The sequence below is a fragment of the Salmo trutta genome, chromosome 12 (assembly GCF_901001165.1).
Source record: "Salmo trutta chromosome 12, fSalTru1.1, whole genome shotgun sequence".
NCBI lineage: Eukaryota > Metazoa > Chordata > Actinopteri > Salmoniformes > Salmonidae > Salmo > Salmo trutta.
In genome coordinates this window covers 39,006,571-39,028,365 of record NC_042968.1, presented here as the reverse complement: position 1 = coordinate 39,028,365, position 21,795 = coordinate 39,006,571, and the positions used below count along the sequence as shown (strand labels likewise).

Below are 21,795 nucleotides of genomic sequence, written 5' to 3'. Positions count from 1 at the left end.
ATCGTGCGCCATCGTGCGCCATCGTGCATACATTTATTTTGTCCCCCCACACCAAGCGCGATCACGACACGCAGTTTAAAATATCAAAACAAACTCTGAGACAATTACATTAATTTGGGGACAGGTCGAAAAGCATTAAACCTATATGGCAATTTAGCTAGCTAGCTTGCTCTTGCTAGATAATTTGTCCTATTTAGCTAACTTGCTGTTGCTAAGCTAATTTGTCCTGGGATATAAACATTGAGTTGTTATTTTACCTGAAATGCACAAGGTCCTCTACTCCGACAATTAATCCACACATAAAACAGTCAACTGAATCGTTTCTAGTCATCTCTCCTCCTTCTAGGCTTTTTCTTCTCTGGACTTTATATTGCGATTGGCATTACCGCCACTGACCTTGTTCGTCTTTCAGTCACCCACGTGGGTATAACCAATGAGGAGATGGCACGTGGGTACCTGCTTCTATAAACCAATGAGGAGATGGGAGAGGCAGGACTTGCAGCGCGATCTGCGTCAGAAATAGAAAGGACTTCTATTTTAGCCCATGGCAACGCAGATGCTCGTTGGCGCACGTGAGCAGTGTGGGTGCAATAATTGAATAACATAGATTTATACATTTATTTTGCAACGCTTGTGCACCCGACGTGAGCGGTGTAGTCAGGGTATTAGACAGAGCCTAAACGGTTTAGTGCCCTCTCAAAACTTATATACACAGCCAGCCAAGTGGTTGAAGGTGTGAATGATCTTTCCAAGCCCACAGAACACTTTGGTTGACACCGCTTTGGCGTGGGGTTCTCCTGAGCTTATTCAACCCATAGATGATGAGGTGAGGGGCCCAGTCAAACCAGGCCATGGGCATCTAAGAAGAGAAGGGAGGTGCTGAGTTCATTTGGTTGCTGACAGCTGGAATTTGTGACAGCAGGCAACAGGGACACGGTCCACCAAAGGATTGGAAGTTGGAACCACCCTTCTCTGGTGATAGACTTCTAAGTCTATCTAAAGTGTGCCAGTTTCCCTTTTGGTGTGTGTGGGCAACATGATTGTTGAGTCACAGTTCATAAGTGAGATGGCTCTATAGTAGGGCACTCTACAGCAAAGTCTGGTGATTGATGTCTCTGCCTGATTGTCACCAGGTGCTTGGCTACTACAACCGGCGTGGAATCAACCCAGAGGCATTCCTGAATGAAATCAAGTACATCGCCAGTGACCCCGATGATAAGCACTTCTTCAAGGTGACTGATGAGTCTGCCTTGAAGGACATTGTGGACGCGCTTGGGGATAGGATCTTCAGTTTGGAAGGTATTCCATGTAACTCTGTAAAACAACCATCTGTTAACCACAAACTAGACCCAACTCATTTCCTTTTCCTGTACTCAAAGAAAATAATTCCTCCTGCTGAACTCACCTGGTCTTTGTCTACAGGGACCAGTAAAAACGGGACGGCCTTTGGGCTCCAGATGTCCCAGGCTGGCTTCTCTTCACACTTCGTGGAGGTGAGTCTCACCACTGCTGCCGGTATACCCCCCCCCCCCCCCACATACACACACAGCGCTTTCTCCTACTCCTGACAGGTTTCCACCCCCCCCATCCCATCCCTCCCATCCCTCACTCTCCAGGTTCCTGGGGGGCATGCTGTGATGCTGAGGTCATTCTGATTAAGGAGCCCCTTACTGACGATAGTCATTGTTCCACTTTGACCTTCCAGAGGTGGCAATAAGACACTCTGAAGTCCCCAGGGGGTCAAATTGTAGCAGGGAAGGCTGAAAGAACATCTCACCAGAGAGTTTTTATTTTACCTTTATGTAACTAGGGGCAGAACAACAGATTTTTACCTTGTCAACTCGGGATTCGATCTTGCAACATTTTGGTTACTTGTCCAACGCTCTAACCACTAGGCTACCTGCCGCCCCTTAAAAGATGTTGTGGTGTTTTTTCTGGAAGTTTTGGTTGCATTCAGACCTGATAGGGGCAGTGTGGTTGGCTTTGGGCTTGACACAGCTGGAGAGGTATCCACAAGTCTCTGTCCAACTCTTGTTGTCTACGGTAGCTTCATCACCATCCTCCCGCATGTACCAGTCGTCCTGTTCTCTACTGTCGCTGACATCACCATCCTCCCCCCATGTACCAGTCTTCCTGTTCTCATACTGTAGCTGACATCACCATCCTCCCCATGTTACCAGTCCTTCCTGTTCTCCTACTGTAGCTGACATCCCCATCCTCCCCATGTACCAGTCTTCCTGGTTCTCTACTGTAGCTGACATCACCATCCTCCCACATGTTACCAGTCTTCCTGTTCTCTAGCTGTAGCTGACAGCCCCATCCGCAACCCATGTACCAGTCTTCCTGTTCTTCTACTGTAGCTTGACATCACCATCCTCCCCCATGTACCAGTTCCTCCTGTTCTCTACTGTAGCTGACATCACCATCCTCCCCCATGTACCAGTCTTTCCTGTTCTCTACTGTGTAGCTGACAGCACCAATCCTCCCCATGTAACTAGTCTTCCTGTTTTCTACTGTAGCTGACATCACCATCCTCCCCCATGTACAGTCTTCTACTGTAGCTTCCTGTTCTCTACTGTAGCTGACATCACCATCCTCCCCCATGTAACCAGTCTTCCTGTTCTCTACTGTAGCTGACATCACCATCCTCCCCCATGTACCAGTCTTCCTGTTCTCTACTGTAGCTGACATCACCATCCTCCCCCATGTACCAGTCTTCCTGTTCTCTACTGTAGCTGACATCACCATCTCCCCCATGTAACCAGTCTCCCTGTTCCTCTACTGTAGCTGAATCACATCCTCCCCCATGTACAGTCTCCTGTTTCTCTACTGTAGCTGACATCCCATCCTCCCACCTGTACCAGTCTTCCTGTTTCTACTGTAGCTGACATCACCATCCTCCCCATGTACCAGTCTTCCTGTTCTCTACTGTAGCTGACATCACCATCCTCCCCCATGTACCAGTCTTCCTGTTCTCTACTGTAGCTGACATCACCATCCTCCCCATGTACCAGTCTTCATGTTTCTCTACTGTAGCTGACATCACCATCCTCCCCCATGTACCAGTCTTCCTGTTCTCTACTGTAGCTGACATCACCATCCTCCATGTACCAGTCTTCCTGTTTTCTACTGTAGCTGACATCCATCCTCCCCCATGTACCAGTCTTCCTGTTCTCTACTGTAGCTGACATCCCCATCCTCCCCCATGTACCAGTCTTCCTGTTTCTACTGTAGCTGACATCACCATCCTCCCCCATGTACCAGTCTTCCTGTTTCTACTGTAGCTGACATCCACCATCCTCCCCCATGTACCAGTCTTCCTGTTCTCTACTGTAGCTGACATCACCATCCTCCCCATGTACCAGTCTTCCTGTTTTCTACTGTAGCTGACATCACCATCCTCCCCCATGTACCAGTCTTCCTGTTCTCTACTGTAGCTGACATCACCATCCTCCCCCATGTACCAGTCTTCCTGTTTTCTACTGTAGCTGACATCACCATCCTCCCCCATGTACCAGTCTTCCTGTTCTCTACTGTAGCTGACATCACCATCCTCCCATGTACCAGTCTTCCTGTTCTCTACTGTAGCTGACATCACCATCCTCCCCCATGTACCAGTCTTCCTGTTTCTACTGTAGCTGACATCACCATCCTCCCCCATGTACCAGTCTTCCTGTTTTCTACTGTAGCTGACATCACCATCCTCCCCCATGTACCAGTCTTCCTGTTCTCTACTGTAGCTGACATCACCATCCCCCCCATGTACCAGTCTTCCTTTTCTCTACTGTAGCTGACATCACCATCCCCCATGTACCAGTCTTCCTGTTTCTACTGTAGCTGACATCACCATCCTCCCCATGTACCAGTCTTCCTGTTTTCTACTGTAGCTGACATCACCATCCTCCCCATGTACCAGTCTTCCTGTTCTCTACTGTAGCTGACATCACCATCCTCCCCATGTACCAGTCTTCCTGTTTTCTACTGTAGCTGACATCACCATCCCCCCCATGTACCAGTCTTCCTGTTTTCTACTGTAGCTGACATCACCATCCTCCCCCATGTACCAGTCTTCCTGTTCTCTACTGTAGCTGACATCACCATCCTCCCCCATGTACCAGTCTTCCTGTTCTCTACTGTAGCTGACATCACCATCCTCCCCATGTACCAGTCTTCCTGTTCTCTACTGTAGCTGACATCACCATCCTCCCCCATGTACCAGTCTCCTGTTCTCTACTGTAGCTGACATCACCCTCCTCCCCATGTACCAGTCTTCCTGTTTTCTACTGTAGCTGACATCCCATCCTCCCCCATGTACCAGTCTTCCTGTTTTCTACTGTAGACTGAAATCACCATCTCCCCATGTACCAGTCTTCCTGTTTTCTACTGTAGCTGACATCCCCATCCTCCCCCATGTACCAGTTTCCGTTCTCTACTGTAGCTGACATCACCATCCTCCCCCATGTACCAGTCTTCCTGTTCTCTACTGTAGCTGACATCACCATCCTCCCCATGTACCAGTCTTCCTGTTCTATACTGTAGCTGACATCACCATCTCCCCCATGTACCGTCTTCCTGTTTTCTACTGTAGACTGACATCACCATCCTCCCCCATGTACCAGTCTCTGTTCTCTACTGTAGCTGACATACCCATCCTCCCCCATGTACCAGTCTTCCTGTTTTCTACGTAGCTGACATCACCATCCTCCCCCATGTACCAGTCTTCCTGTTTTCTACTGTAGCTGACATCACCATCCTCCCCATGTACCAGTCTTCCTGTTCTCTACTGTAGCTGACATCACCATCCTCCCCATGTTACCAGTCTTCCTGTTCTCTACTGTAGCTGACATCACCATCCTCCCCATGTACCAGTCTTCCTTTTCTCTACTGTAGCTGACATCACCATCCCCCCCATGTACAGTCTTCCTGTTCTCTACTGTAGCTGACATCCCATCCTCCCCCATGTACCAGTCTTCCTGTTCTCTACTGTAGCTGACATCACCATCCTCCCCAACATGTACCAGTCTTCCATGTTTTCTACGTAGCTGACATCCCATCCTCCCCATGTACCAGTCTTCCTGTTTTCTACTGTAGCTGACATCACCATCTCCCCCATGTACCAGTCTTCCTGTTCTCTACTGTAGCTGACATCACCATCCTCCCCCATGTACCAGTCTTCCTGTTTCTACTGTAGCTGACATCACCATCCTCCCCCATGTACCAGTTTCCTGTTCTCTACGTAGCTGACATCACCATCTCCCCATGTACCAGTCTTCCTGTTTCTACTGTAGCTGACATCACCATCCTCCCCCATGTACCAGGCTTCCTGTTTTCTACTGTAGCTGACATCACCATCCTCCCCATGTACCAGTCTTCCTGTTTCTCTACTGTAGCTGACATCACCATCCTCCCCCATGTACCAGTCTTCCTGTTCTCTACTGTAGCTGACATCACCATCCTCCCCATGTACAGCTTCCTGTTTTCTACTGTAGCTGACATCACCATCCTCCCCCATGTACCAGTCTTCCTGTTCTCTATGTAGCTGACATCCCCATCCTCCCCATGTACAGTCTTCCTGTTCTCTACTGTAGCCTGACATCCACCATCTCCCCCATGTACCAGTCTTTCCTTTCTCTACTGTAGCTGCCATCCCCCATCCTCCCCATGTACCAGTCTTCCTGTTCTCTACTGTAGCTGACATCACCATCCTCCCCCATGTACCAGTCTTCCTGTTCTCTACTGTAGCTGACATCCCCATCCTCCCCCATGTACCAGTCTTCCTGTTCTCTACTGTAGCTGACATCACCATCCTCCCCATGTACCAGTCTTCTGTTTTCTACTGTAGCCTGACATCCCCATCCTCCCCCATGTACCAGTCTTCCTGTTCTCTACTGTAGCTGACATCACCATCCTCCCCCATGTACCAGTCTTCCTGTTCTCTACTGTAGCTGACATCACCATCCTCCCCCATGTACCAGTCTTCCTGTTCTCTACGTAGCTGACATCCCCATCCTCCCATGTACCAGTCTTCCTGTTCTCTACTGTAGCTGACATCACCATCCTCCCCCATGTACCAGTCTTCCTGTTCTCTACTGTAGCTGACATCCCATCCTCCCCCCATGTACCAGTCTTCCTGTTCTCTACTGTAGCTGACATCACCATCCTCCCCCCATGTACCAGTCTTCCTGTTCTATACTGTAGCTGACAATCCCCATCCTCCCCCATGTACCAGTCTTCCTGTTTTTCTACTGTAGCTGACATCACCATCCTCCCCCCATGTACCAGTCTTCTGTTTTCTACTGTAGCTGACATCCCCATCCTCCCCCATGTACCAGTCTTCCTGTTCTCTACTGTAGCTGACATCACCATCCTCCCCCCTTGTACCAGTCTTCCTGTTCATCTACTGTAGCTGACATCACCATCCTCCCCCATGTACCAGTCTTCCTGTTCTCTACTGTAGCTGACTCACCATCCTCCCCCATGTACAGTCTTCCTGTTCTCTACTGTAGCTGAACCTCACCATCCTCCCCATGTACCAGTCTTTCCTGTTCTCTACTGTAGCTGACAATCCACCATCCTCCCCCAATGTACCGTCTTCCTGTTTTTCTACTGTAGCTTTTTTTGAACATCACCATCCTCCCCCATGTACCCAGTCTTCTGTTTTTCTACTGTAGCTGACATCCCAATCCTCCCCCATGTACCAGTCTTCCTGTTCTCTATGTAGCTGACATCACCATCCTCCCCCCTGTACCAGTCTTCCTGTTCTCTCTGTAGCTGACATCACCATCCTCCCCCATGTACCAGTCTTCCTGTTCTCTACTGTAGCTGACATCACCATCCTCCCCCATGTTACCAGTCTTCCTGTTCTCTACTGTAGCTGACATCACCATCCTCCCCCATTGTACCAGTTCTCCTGTTCTCTACTGATAGCTGACATCCCCATCCTCCCCCATGTACCAGTCTTCCTGTTTTCTACTGTAGCTGACCTCCCATCTCTCCCCCATGTACCAGTCTTCCTGTTTTCTACTGTAGCTGACATCACCATCCTCCCCCATGTACCAGTCTTCCTGTTCTCTACTGTAGCTGACATCACCATCCTCCCCCATGTTACCAGTCTTCCTGTTTCTACTGTAGCTGACATCACCATCCTCCCCCATGTACCAGTCTTCCTGTTTCTACTGTAGCTGACATCACCATCCATCCCCCATGTACCAGTCTTCCCTGGTTTTCTACTGTAGCTGACATCAACCATCCTCCCCATGTACCAGTCTTCCTGTTTTCTACTGTAGCTGACATCACCATCCTCCCCCATGTACCAGTCTTCCTGTTCTCTACTGTAGCTGACATCACCATCCTCCCCCATGTACCAGTCTTCATTTTTTTCTTTCTTTTTACTCTCTCCATCTGCGTCCCAGATTCAGGTTTGCTGATGCAATAGCTTTGATTTTCCAGTTCCACGCCACAGTTGAAGCACAACCTGACTAGGGAACAATAAATATATCCCTTTTCTTAAAACAATAAATAGGGAAACTGCAGCTGGGTGACAGGGATGGCTGGAAATTCCGTACTCCAGAAGGCTGGATTCCAGGGATAGCACTTTCTCAACAAACGCAACCCGAGTGTTGAGAGTAGGATAACTTATTGGAAAGACTTCGAGAGCTTAATGAAGGAGGAAAACTGTCCCAAAAGACCAGATGGTTTTGTTGAATGTGGAGTGTGCCAGCTTGATTCTGCTCAAGTCCTACATACCCAGACATCCTATTCTCCAATGCAGTCCAGCTAGCCAGAGCTCTATATGTTTGTTTATTGCTATGGCTTCCTCCAACTCAGAGTAATAATGTTGAAAAGGGATTCCCAGATATAAGGCATTGTTTCACACCCAGTTGTGTGTAAATGGCCGCAGGTTGGACGATGAGAATGGACATGTTCCAGGTAGTCTATATTGTAGATATTCAGATCTCAACAAGCCTGAAGAGGTGTATAGTGGGGATTATTTGGAGCTACATCACCATGGAAACAGTGTGCACCACCACCAAAACAGATACCCACAGAGTCTAGCACCCCACAGCTGTCAGAAACTGACGTAGGGTCAGTCTGTGAATCAGTCACTCAGTGAGCTAGACGATTCCATGTCCCAGGAAGTGGGCGCGAGAGTAGTCCAAGGAGTTGTTCCCGTCAGTTTTGTATGCTAACTGGTAGCTAACCGTTGGAAAGGTTCCGTCTGCATATTATGCGTGGCAGAGGAGGGACTAGATAGCCTCGGGGAACACTGTAATTATAAAACTGACATATATTCAAAGTAGGATGAACAAAGTCCACCGTCAGCCCATATGCTATCTTCTCTCTCCCGTTGTGGTTACTGGTTACTGGTTGGTTACTGGTTGGTTACTGGTTGGTTACTGTGTTGGTTACTGGTTGTTTACTAGTTGGTGACAGGTGACAGTGTTTTGTCCTTTTTTGATGACCCAGACCCAAAAATGCCCCTACTATAACGTATTATAATGATGAACCTGTAACGTTCTCATCAACATTCTTTCATATTACTTTGTGTGGTGCATACAGGTGATGGAACACGTGTTGTATGGTGCATACAGGTGATGGAACACGTGTTTGTATGGTGCATACAGGTTGATGGAACATGTGTATGTATGGTGCATACAGGTGATGGAACACGTGTTTGTGTGGGTGCATACAGGTGATGGAACACGTGTTTGTGTGGTGCATACAGGTGATGGACACGTGTTTGTGTGGTGCATACAGGTGATGGAACACGTGTTTGTATGGTGCATACAGGTGATGGAACACGTGTTTGTGTGGTGCATACAGGTGGATGGAACACGTGTTTTGTGTGGTGCATACAGGTGATGGAACACGTGTTTGTATGGTGCATAAAGGTGATGGAACACGTGTTTGTGTGGTGCATACAGGTGATGGAACACGTGTTGTGTGGTGCATACAGGTGATGGAACACGTGTTTGTGTGGTGCATACAGGTGATGGAACACGGTGTTTTGTGTGGTGCATACAGGTGAGGGAACACGTGTTTTGTGTGGTGCATACAGGTGATGGAACACGTGTTTGTGTGGTGCATACAGGTGATGGAACACGTGTTTGTGTGGTGCATACAGGTGATGGAACACGTGTTTGTGTGGTGCCTACAGGTGATGGAACACGTGTTTGTATGGTGCATACAGGTGATGGAACATGTGTTTGTGTGGTGCATACAGGTGATGGAACACGTGTTTGTATGGTGCATACAGGTGATGGAACACGTGTTTGTGTGGTGCATACAGGTGATGGAACACGTGTTTGTGTGGTGCATACAGGTGATGGAACACGTGTTTGTGTGGTGCATACAGGTGATGGAACACGTGTTTGTGTGGTGCATACAGGTGATGGAACACGTGTTTGTATGGTGCATACAGGTGATGGAACACGTGTTTGTGTGGTGCATACAGGTGATGGAACACGTGTTTGTGTGGTGCATACAGGTGATGGAACACGTGTTTGTGTGGTGCATACAGGTGATGGAACACGTGTTTGTGTGGTGCATACAGGTGATGGAACACGTGTTTGTGTGGTGCTAAGGTGATGAACACGGTTTGTATGGTGCATACAGGGTGATGGACCACGTGTTTGTATGGTGGCATACAGGTGATGGAACACGTGTTTGTGTGGTTGCATACAGGTGATGGCTACACGTGTTTGTATGGTGCATAAAGGTGATGGAACACGTGTTTTGTTGGTGGTGCATCAGGTGATGGAACACGTGTTTGTGTGGTGCATAACGGTGATGGAACACGTGTTTGTGTGGTGCATACAGGTGATGGAACACGTGTTTGTGTGGTGCATACAGGTGATGGAACACGTGTTTGTGTGGTGCCTACAGGTGATGGAACACATGTTTGTGTGGTGCATACAGGTGATGGAACACGTGTTTGTATGGTGCATACAGGTGATGGAACACGTGTTTGTGTGGTGCATACAGGTGATTGAACACGTGTTTGTGTGGTGCATACAGGTGATGGAACACGTGTTTGTGTGGTGCATACAGGTGATGGAACACGTGTTTATGTGGTGCATACAGGTGATGGAACACGTGTTTGTGTGGTGCATACAGGTGATGGAACACGTGTTTGTATGGTGCATACAGGTGATGGAACACGTGTTTGTGTGGTGCATACAGGTGATGGAACACGTGTTTGTGTGGTGCATACAGGTGATGGAACACGTGTTTGTATGGTGCATACAGGTGATGGAACACGTGTTGTGTGGGCATACAGGTGATGGAACACGTGTTTGTGTGGTGCATACAGGTGATGGAACACGTGTTTGTATGGTGCATACAGGTGATGGAACACGTGTTTGTATGGTGCATACAGGTGATGGAACACGTGTTTGTATGGTGCATACAGGTGATGGAACACGTGTTTGTGTGGTGCCTACAGGTGATGGAACACGTGTTTGTATGGTGCATACAGGTGATGGAACATGTGTTTGTGTGGTGCATACAGGTGATGGAACACGTGTTTGTATGGTGCATACAGGTGATGGAACACGTGTTTGTGTGGTGCATACAGGTGATGGAACATGTGTTTGTGTGGTGCATACAGGTGATGGACACCGTGTTTGTGTGGGCCTACAGGTGATGGACACTTGTTTGTGATGGTGCATACAGGTGATGGAACACGTGTTTGTATGGTGCATACAGGTGATGGAACACGTGTTTGTGTGGTGCATACAGGTGATGGAACACGATGTTTGTGTGGGCATACAGGTGATGGAACACGTGTTTAGTGTGGTGCATACAGGTGATGGAACACGTGTTTGTGTGGTGCATACAGGTGATGGAAACACGTGTTTGTATGGTGCATACAGGGTGATGGAACACGTGTTGTGTGGTGCATCCAGGTGATGGAACACGTGTTTGTATGGTGCATACAGGTGATGGAACACGTGTTTGTGTGGTGCATACAGGTGATGGAACACGTGTTTGTGTGGTGCATACAGGTGATGGAACACGTGTTTGTGTGGTGCATACAGGTGATGGAAACACGTGTTTGTATGGTGCATACAGGTGATGGAACACGTGTTTGTGTGGTGCATACAGGTGATGGAACACGTGTTTGTATGGTGCATACAGGTGGATGGAACACGTGTTTGTGTTGGGCATACAGGTGATGGAACACGGTGTTGTATGGTGCATACAGGTGATGGAACACGTGTTTGTGTTGTGCATACAGGTGATGGAACACGTGTTTGTATGGTGCATACAGGTGATGGAACACGTGTTTGTGTGGGTGCATACAGGTGCTGGAACACGTGTTTGTATGGTGCATACAGGTGATGGAACACGTGTTTGTGTGTGCATACAGGGTGATGGAACACTTGTGTTGTGTGGTGCATACAGGTGATGAAACACTGGTTTGTGTGGTGCATACAGGTGATGGAACACGTGTTTGTGTGGTGCATACAGTGATGGAACACGTGTTTGTATGGTGCATACAGGTGATGGAACACCGTGTTTGTGTGGTGCATACAGGTGAGGGAACACGTGTTGTTTGTGGTGCATACCAGGTGGATGGAACACGTGTTTTGTATGGGCATCCAGGTGATGGAACACGTGTTTGTTGGTGCATACAGGTGATGGAACACGGTTTGTGATGGTGCATACAGGTGATGGAACCAGTGGTTTGTATGGTGCATACTGGTGATGGACCACGTGTTTGTGTGGTGCATACAGGTGATGAAAACACTGTTTGTGGTGGTGCATACAGGTTGAATGAACACGGTGTTGTACTGGGCATACAGGTGATGGAACCACGTGTTTGTTGTGTGCATACAGGTGATGGAACACGTGTTTGTGTGGTTGCATCAGGGTGATGGAACACGTGTTTGTGTGGTGCATACAGGTGATGGACACGTGTTTGTGTGGTGCATATAGGTGATGGAAACACGTGTTGTGTGGTGCCACAGGTGATGGAACACGTGTTTGTGTGGTGCATCACCTGTATGCACCATACAGGTGACTGGAACACGTGTTTGTATGGTGCATACAGGTGATGGAACACGTGTTTGTGTGGTGCATACAGGTGATGGAACACGTGTTTGTGTGGGTTTTTGCATAACAGGTGATGGAACACGTGTTTGTAGGTGCATACAGGTGATGGAACACGTGTTTGTGTGGTGCATACAGGTGATGGAACACGTGTTTGTGTGGTGCATAAGGTGATGGAACACGTGTGTATGGTGCATACAGGTGATGGAACACGTGTTTGTGTGGTGCCTACAGGTGATGGAACACGCGTTTGTGTGGTGCATACAGGTGATGGAACACGTGTTTGTATGGTGCATACAGGTGATGGAACACGTGTTTGTGTGGTGCATACAGGTGATGGAACACGTGTTTGTGTGGTGCATACAGGTGATGGAACACATGTGTGTGTGAGAGAGAGAGAGCGTTTGGCTAACGCTGTAATCATTTGGAGGATCCATGCAGGCTTAACTTATGATCCTCTCAAATGTCTCCAATGGCTTTAAATCAGTTTGGGAGGAGAGTGAAGGAACATATAATGAATGTGGGTAGGCAGACTTCGTTTTGACTGATTTATTGTTATTAAGCTATTGTTGGCAGAACTCGTGAACGGTCATCAAACTCTTAAAGTTTCTGCAAAATAATCCTTGCTGGAGTCTGGGGACTAGAGGGAGGCTGGGTATTGAAGCCTGGGAGGAAGGATGATTTGATTTATAGAGAAAGGATTTATTTATCATCATCATCATCAACCTGTGTACTCATCACCTTCTCCATTTTACCATCATTGCCTGCTGAACCAATGGCAATACATGCACGCGCTAACACACACACACACACACACACACACACACACACACACCACACACACACACACACACACACACACACACACACACACACACACACACACACACACACACACACACACACACACACACACACAATGTCACAATATGTTTTTATGTTCACACTAAGTGCCTGTCTCCAAACTGTCCCTAAAGGATGGGATCCTGGTGGGGGCACCGGGGGCCTACGACTGGAATGGAGCCGTCCTGAAGGAGACACGACAGGGGAAGGTGGTTCCACCCAAGTCCTCCTACTCACAGGAATTCCCAGAGGAGCTGAAGAACCATGGCGCCTACCTAGGTGAGGGAGGAATTGACCATCTAAAGGATTGGTCACAGAGGTGATTGGTTTGGGTAGATCTATAGACTCCTCCCCCTGATCCTCTCTCTGCCCTTCATCCTCTCTCTGTCATTCATCCTCTCTTTGTCATTCATCCTCTCTGTCCTCTCTCTGTCCTTCATCCTCTCTCTGTCCTTCATCCTTTCTCTGTCATTCATCCTCTCTGTCCTCTCTCTGTCCTTCATCCTCTCTCTGTCCTTCATCCTCTCTCTGTCATTCATCCTCTCTGTCCTCTCTCTGTCCTTCATCCTCTCTCTGTCCTTCATCCTCTCTCTGTCCCTCATCCTCTCTCTGTCCCTCATCCTCTCTCTGTCCCTCATCCTCTCTCTGTCCCTCATCTCCTCTCTCTTCACCTTTACTGTCTCTACAGTCTACTGTTCACCCATCTCCTCTCTCTCTCTTCACCTTTACTGTCTCTACAGTCTACTGTTCACCCATCTCTCTCTCTCTTCACCTTACTGTCTCTACAGTCTACTGTTCACCCATCTCCTCTCTCTCTCTCTTCACCTTTACTGTCTCTACAGTCTACTGTTCACCCATCTCCTCTCTCTCTCTTCACCTTTACTGTCTCTACAGTCTACTGTTTACCCATCTCCTCTCCTCTTCACCTTTACTGTCTCTACAGTCTACTGTTCACCCATCTCCTCTCTCTCTTCACCTTTACTGTCTCTACAGTCTACTGTTCACCCATCTCCTCTCTCTCTCTCACCTTTACTGTCTCTACAGTCTACTGTTCACCCATCTCCCTCTCTCTCTCTTCACCTTTACTGTCTCTACAGTCTACTGTTCCCCCATCTACTCCTCTCTCTTCACCTTTACTGTCTCTACAGTCTACTGTTCACCCATCTCCTCTCTCTCTCTTCACCTTTACTGTCTCTACAGTCTACTGTTCACCCATCTCATCTCCTCTTCACCTTTACTGACTCTACAGTCTACTGTTCACCCATCTCCTCTCTCTCTCTTCACCTTTACTGTCTCTACAGTCTACTGTTCACCCATCTCCTCTCTCTCTCTTCACCTTACTGACTCTACAGTCTACTGTTCACCCATCTCTCTCCTCTTTACCTTTACTGTCCTCTACAGTCTACTGTTCACCCATCTCCCTCTCTCTCTTCACCTTACTGTCTCTACAGTCTACTGTTCACCCATCTCTCTCTATCTTCACCTTTATGTCTTACAGTCTACTGTTCACCCATCTCCTCTCTCTCTCTTCACCTTACTGTCTCTACAGTCTACTGTTCACCCATCTCCTCTCCTCTTCACATTTACTGTCTCTACAGTCTACTGTTCACCCATCTCCTCTCTCTCTCTTCACCTTTACTGTCTCTACAGTCTACTGTTCACCCATCTCCTCTCTCTCTCTTCACCTTTACTGTCTCTACAGTCTACTGTTCACCATCTCATCTCCTCTTCACCTTTACTGTCTCTACAGTCTACTGTTCACCATCTCATCTCCTCTCTCTTCACCTTTACTGTCTCTACAGTCTACTGTTCACCCATCTTCTCTCCTCTTTACCTTTACTGTCTCTACAGTCTACTGTTCACCCATCTCCTCTCTCTCTTCACCTTTACTGTCTCTACAGTCTACTGTTCACCCATCTCCTCTCTCTCTCTTCACCTTTACTGACTCTACAGTCTACTGTTCACCCATCTCCTCTCTCTCTCTTCACCTTTACTGTCTCTACAGTCTACTGTTCACCCATCTCCTCTCCTCTTCACCTTTACTGTCTCTACAGTCTACTGTTCACCCATCTCCTCTCTCTCTCTTCACCTTTACTGTCTCTACAGTCTACTGTTCACCCATCTCCTCTCCTCTTCACCTTTACTGTCTCTACAGTCTACTGTTCACCCATCTCCTCTCTCTCTCTTCACCTTTACTGTCTCTACAGTCTACTGTTCACCCATCTCCTCTCTCTCTCTTCACCTTTACTGTCTCTACAGTCTACTGTTCACCCATCTCCTCTCTCTCTCTTCACCTTTACTGTCTCTACAGTCTACTGTTCACCCATCTTCTCTCCTCTTTACCTTTACTGTCTCTACAGTCTACTGTTCACCCATCTCCTCTCTCTCTCTTCACCTTTACTGTCTCTACAGTCTACTGTTCACCCATCTCCTCTCTCTCTCTTCACCTTTACTGTCTCTACAGTCTACTGTTCACCCATCTTCTCTCCTCTTTACCTTTACTGTCTCTACAGTCTACTGTTCACCCATCTCCTCTCTCTCTCTTCACCTTTACTGTCTCTACAGTCTACTGTTCATCCATCTCCTCTCCTCTTCACCTTTACTGTCTCTACAGTCTACTGTTCACCCATCTCCTCTCTCTCTCTTCACCTTTACTGTCTCTACAGTCTACTGTTCACCATCTCATCTCCTCTTCACCTTTACTGTCTCTACAGTCTACTGTTCACCATCTCATCTCCTCTCTCTTCACCTTTACTGGTCTCTACATCTACTGTTCACCCATCTTCTCTCCTCTTTACCTTTACTGTCTCTACAGTCTACTGTTCACCCATCTCCTCTCTCTCTTCACCTTTACTGTCTCTACAGTCTACTGTTCACCCATCTCCTCTCTCTCTCTTCACCTTTACTGACTCTACAGTCTACTGTTCCCCATCTCCTCTCTCTCTCTCTTCACCTTTACTGTCTCTACAGTCTACTGTTCACCCATCTCCTCTCTCTCTCTTCACCTTTACTGTCTCTACAGTCTACTGTTCACCCATCTCCTCTCTCTCTCTTCACCTTTACTGACTCTACAGTCTACTGTTCACCCATCTCCTCTCTCCTCCTCTTTCACCTTACTGTCTCTACAGTCTACTGTTCACCCATCTCCTCTCTCTTCACCTTTACTGTCTCTACAGTCTACTGTTCACCCATCTCCTCTCTCTTCACCTTTACTGTCTCTACAGTCTACTGTTCACCCATCTCCTCTCTCTCTCTCTTCACCTTTACTGTCTCTACAGTCTACTGTTCACCCATCTCCTCTCTCTCTCTTCACCTTTACTGTCTCTACAGTCTACTGTTCACCCATCTCCTCTCTCTCTCTTCACCTTTACTGTCTCTACAGTCTACTGTTCACCCATCTCCTCTCCTCTTCACATTTACTGTCTCTACAGTCTACTGTTCACCCATCTCCTCTCTCTCTCTTCACCTTTACTGTCTCTACAGTCTACTGTTCACCCATCTCATCTCCTCTTCACCTTTACTGTCTCTACAGTCTACTGTTCACCCATCTCCTCTCTCTCTCTTCACCTTTACTGTCTCTACAGTCTACTGTTCACCCATCTCCTCTCCTCTTCACCTTTACTGTCTCTACAGTCTACTGTTCACCCATCTCATCTCCTCCATCTCTTTTGCTTTCTCACCCATCTCTCTCTCTCACGCACTCTCGCTCTCTCTCGCTCTCTCTCGCTCTCTCTCGCTCTCTCGCTCTCTCTCTCACTCTCTCGCTCTCTCTCACTCTCTCGCTCTCTCTCACTCTCTCGCTCTTCCTCCTTCTCTCCCTTGCTTTCTCTTTCTCCCTATCCTCATCTTCCATCTATCCCGCTCCTTCTCTCTCTCTGGATAGACATGTGGCAGGCACAGTGGTTTAGCACCAGGCCTCGCTGCAGCCCTCTCTATAAACCACTCCACTGCTCCACCGCTTCCCACTGCACCCCATCACACTGCACCTCATCCCACCCTGTCCCACTCCACTCTACCACCACTCCTCCTGCCTGTAAGGCCCTCTGCTTTTCCCATCAGCTGCTGGCTGGCCTGCATGCCTGCCCACGGAAGCCATTCCAGCCTCATTAGGAATATAGGGCAGAGGCATGGGTCTGGACATGCTCACTGACAGAGGGGTGGGGAAATGGGGAGGAGGAAGACAGAGAGAAGAAGGAGATAGAGAGAAGAGGGAGAAGGGAGAGATGCAGACAGACACAGAAAGGATTACCGTCCTCATACGAGAGAGTGAGAGAGATAGACAGAGAGAGAGAGACAGAGAGAGACAGAGTGAGAGACAGAGAGAGAGAGACAGAGTGAGAGAGAGACAGAGTGAGAGAGACACAGTGAGAGAGACACAGAGTGAGAGAGACAGAGTGAGAGAGAAACAGAGTGAGAGAGAAACACAGTGAGAGAGACACACAGAGAGAGAGACAGAGAGAGAGAGACAGAGTGAGAGAGAAACAGAGTGAGAGAGAAACAGAGTGAGAGAGAAACACAGTGAGAGAGACACACAGAGAGACAGAGAGAGAGAGACAGAGTGAGAGAGAAACAGAGTGAGAGAGAAACACAGTGAGAGAGACACACAGAGAGAGAGACAGAGAGAGAGAGACAGAGTGAGAGAGAAACAGAGTGAGAGAGACACACAGAGAGAGACACACAGAGAGAGAGACAGAGAGAGAGAGACAGAGTGAGAGAGAAACAGAGTGAGAGAGAAACACAGTGAGAGAGACACACATAGAGAGAGACAGAGAGAGAGAGACAGAGAGAGAGAGAGACAGAGTGAGAGAGAAACAGAGTGAGAGAGAAACACAGTGAGAGAGACACACAGAGAGAGAGACAGAGAGAGAGAGAGACAGAGGGAGAGAGAAACAGAGTGAGAGAGAAACACAGTGAGAGAGACACACAGAGAGAGAGACAGAGAGACAGAGGGAGAGAGAAACAGAGTGAGAGAGAAACACAGTGAGAGAGACACACAGAGAGAGAGACAGAGAGAGAGACAGAGTGAGAGAGAAACAGAGTGAGAGAGAAACACAGTGAGAGAGACACACAGAGAGAGACACAGAGACACAGAGAGACAGAGAGAGACAAAGAGAGAGAGACAAAGAGAGACAGAGAGAGAGAAAGAGAGACAGAGAGAGACAGAGACAGAGCGAGAGACAGAGAGAGAGAGACACAGAGACACAGAGAGACAGAGAGAGACAAAGAGAGAGAGACAAAGAGAGACAGAGAGAGAGACAGAGAGACAGAGAGAGACAGAGACAGAGCGAGAGACAGAGACAGAGAGAGAGCAAGAGACAGAGAGAGAGAGAGAGAGACAGAGAGAGGAGAGAGAGAGGAGAGAGAGAGGAGAGAGAGAGGAGAGGGAGAGCGAGAGAGAGAGGAGAGAGGAGAGAGATGAGAGGAGAGAGAGAGAGAGAGAGCGAGAGAGAGAGAGAGAGACTTGGCTTCACCCTAGTTAGTCAATGTGGTTCAATGCAGGCCATTGAACTTTGTTTCTAAACGAAGCCGATAGGATAGTTGCTTTTTATAAATCAGGTCTGGCTCATGCAGTTCATACAACCCAACCAGAGGAATTACAGTGGCCTATGGTGAACACACAGACACACACACATTGGTATGCCTTTATTTGGCCCATTTGATGGTGATGTTGTGCAGAGAGAGAGTGGGTTTCACCACACACCGTAACAACTAGCTGACATTCCTCCCAGATATTATATAAGGAACAGGCTTTGTGCTCCAGGGAGAAAGAAGCTGTGGAAACAGTTCAAGACAACTGGGCAATCCAAGGTGAACATAGGAGGTCAACACAAAGTGAAGCTGTGACAGATAGGAGAACTTTAGGCTGATTTAGCAATTATGACAATCCTCTATCACTGGGTTTTGTGAATACTCTGGGTTTCAGTAATGATTGAATCATTTGGACTCAACAAGGAAGTGTGTGTGTGTGTGTGTGTGTGTGTGTGTGTGTGTGTGTGTGTGTGTGTGTGTGTGTGTGTGTGTGTGTGTGTCCAGGTTACACAGTAACATCGGTGGTGTCGGCCAGGAACGGTCGGCTGTATGTGGCAGGGGCACCGCGGTTCAACCATACTGGCAAGGTCATCATCTTCACCCTGAAGAACACTGGTAACCTCACCATCCTGCACTCCCTCAAAGGACAACAGGTAGACTCAACAACTGGGCTTCCCAAACTCTCTTTTTAACTGGGACCCTAAGACATGTCTACCACCTATTTGAATGACACAATCATGTGTTTTGTTTGCCACAACACTATCCTGAACCACAACCCAAGTCCTAAACTCCAACCATAAACTGAACAGTTACACAGTGGTGTAGCACACACTTCCACTGCCATTACTCTCTCTTTAAAAGACATATGAAGACCATCCAAGACCCTGATAGTCTCTTATGCTCATGGACCCCACATGGACCCTTCTCAATCTGGCTCGCCCATCACCATCTGAGTCCACCATGACAGTAGTCCTTCCAGTCCTTTTGTCAATCTGGCAACCCAGCCAGGACACAGCATCCATGATAGTCTGCACTACTGGTAGTTCCAAGACCTGGGACAAATGGAGTCTAGACAGCCTTCCCACGCCCCCATGTAGCCAACAACATTACACAGTTCCCATGTGTTTCCCATCCCGTCCCCCTTAATTCAAAACACATACATTCCAAATCTACATTGTGAATAAAAATAGAAAAACAAGCTTCCAGCTACAGTAAACAACACCAGCTAAGAGGATACTAAAGACAGAAGAGGCAGCGAGATCCATAAGAACACTCATTGAGAGGAACAGACCTGGGTTCAAATACGATTTGACATCATTTCAAAGACTATAGCTGGGCTAGACTGAGCTCGCCTGATGCAATGGAACCAATGGAATAGTTCCAAAAGTGTAAATCATTGGCAGCCCAGATAGGCTAAAGAAAATGTTAAACGTATTTGAAAAGTTCAAATGGCATCTGAACCCAGGTCTGGTTGTTGCATTGAGATAAAAGGCTGGGTTGTTTTGCGGAGCCAATTAGCCTCTATGGGGAAACATGACGTTTGCTGGGGGGTTTTAATGATGTGGTGAAAGACATGTGAAGGATGTGGTGAAGGACGTGTGAAGTACGTGTGAAGGATATGTGATGGACGTGTGAAGGACGTGTGAATCACATGTGAATGACGTGGTGAAGGATGTGTGAAAGACGTGTGAAGGTGTCACGATCACTGTCCTCGAACTCCCTGTCATAAATAAGCCAAGGCGCAGCGTGCCGGTAATTCCACATCCTTTATTTAGAAGTGAAAACCGAACAAAACAATAAACAGGATAAACAGAAAGAAACGTGACGTTCTGGGGCTGCTCAAAGGCAGCTGCACAAAAACAAGATCCCACAACTCAAGGAGGGAAAAAGGGCTGCCTAAGTATGGTTCCCAATCAGAGACAACGATAGACAGCTGCCTCTGATTGGAAACCATACCTGTCTAAAACATAGAAATAAAATACATAGAATGCCCACCCCATATCACACCCTGACCTAACTAAACAGAGAAAAACGGCTCTCTCAGGTCAGGGCGTGACAGAAGGACATGTGAAGGACGTGTGAGGGACGTGTGAAGGACTTGGTGATTGTGAGGATCGTAATGATCTCAGTTGGTTAGCATGGTGCTTTTAGAGCCTGATGTGCCAGCTGGAGTAATGGGTTCGATTCCCACATGGGCCACATCTACTGGGTATGAAATACACTATGTGTTTATTCTGGATAAAAGTGTCTGCTAAATAACCAGACGATTCTATTATTGTTGTTGATCCAGGGTGTTGATTGTGTGGTTATATTTCAGATTGGGTCGTACTATGGGAGTGAGATCTCCCCGGTGGATATAGATGGTGACGGAGTAACAGACAACCTACTGGTGGCAGCACCCATGTTCTTCAGTGGAGGCTGGGAGAAGGGCAAGGTGTACATCTACAGAGTGACTGAGCTGGTGGGTGGGCATGCACACACACACAGATGTACGAATGCTCACACACACACACGTCACACTCGTGTGCACACACATACACACTCACTTACACACACGCCCCAGATCGCGTTACCAAACACACTTAAAACCAGGTCAGCACAGAAACACCTCGACCAGGACACATAGAGCCAAACTATCCCTATGCCTTGTATTTACATTATAACACATCAGACCAGACCAGAGACCAGACCTTCCAGAGCCTTGATTAGGGGTAGTTAACCCACTGGTACAACATCAACAGTCTACCAGACCTTCCAGAGCCTTGATTAGGGGTAGTTAACCCACTGGTACAACATCAACAGTCTACCAGACCTTCCAGAGCCTTGATTAGGGGTAGTTAACCCACTGGTACAACATCAACAGTCTACCAGACCTTCCAGAGCCTTGATTAGGGGTAGTTAACCCACTGGTACAACATCAACAGTCTACGAGACCTTCCAGAGCCTTGATTAGGGGTAGTTAACCCACTGGTACAACATCAACAGTCTACGAGACCTTCCAGAGCCTTGATTAGGGTTAGTTAACCCACTGGTACAACATCAACAGTCTACCAGACCTTCCAGAGCCTTGATTAGGGGTAGTTAACCCACTGGTACAACATCAACAGTCTACCAAACCTTCCAGAGCCTTGATTAGGGTTAGTTAACCCACTGGTACAACATCAACAGTCTACCAGACCTTCCAGAGCCTTGATTAGGGTTAGTTAACCCACTGGTACAACATCAACAGTCTACCAGACCTTCCAGATCCTTGATTAGGGTTAGTTAACCCACTGGTACAACATCAACAGTCTACCAGACCTTCCAGAGCCTTGATTAGGGTTAGTTAACCCACTGGTACAACATCAACAGTCTACCAGACCTTCCAGA

At 47.8% G+C, this 21,795-nt stretch overlaps 1 pseudogene; it reads left to right on the top strand.

Moving 5' to 3' along the window:
* LOC115203523 (integrin alpha-11-like) overlaps nucleotides 1-21,795 on the top strand; it is a 96,625-nt pseudogene that overhangs the window by 44,180 nt on the left and 30,650 nt on the right.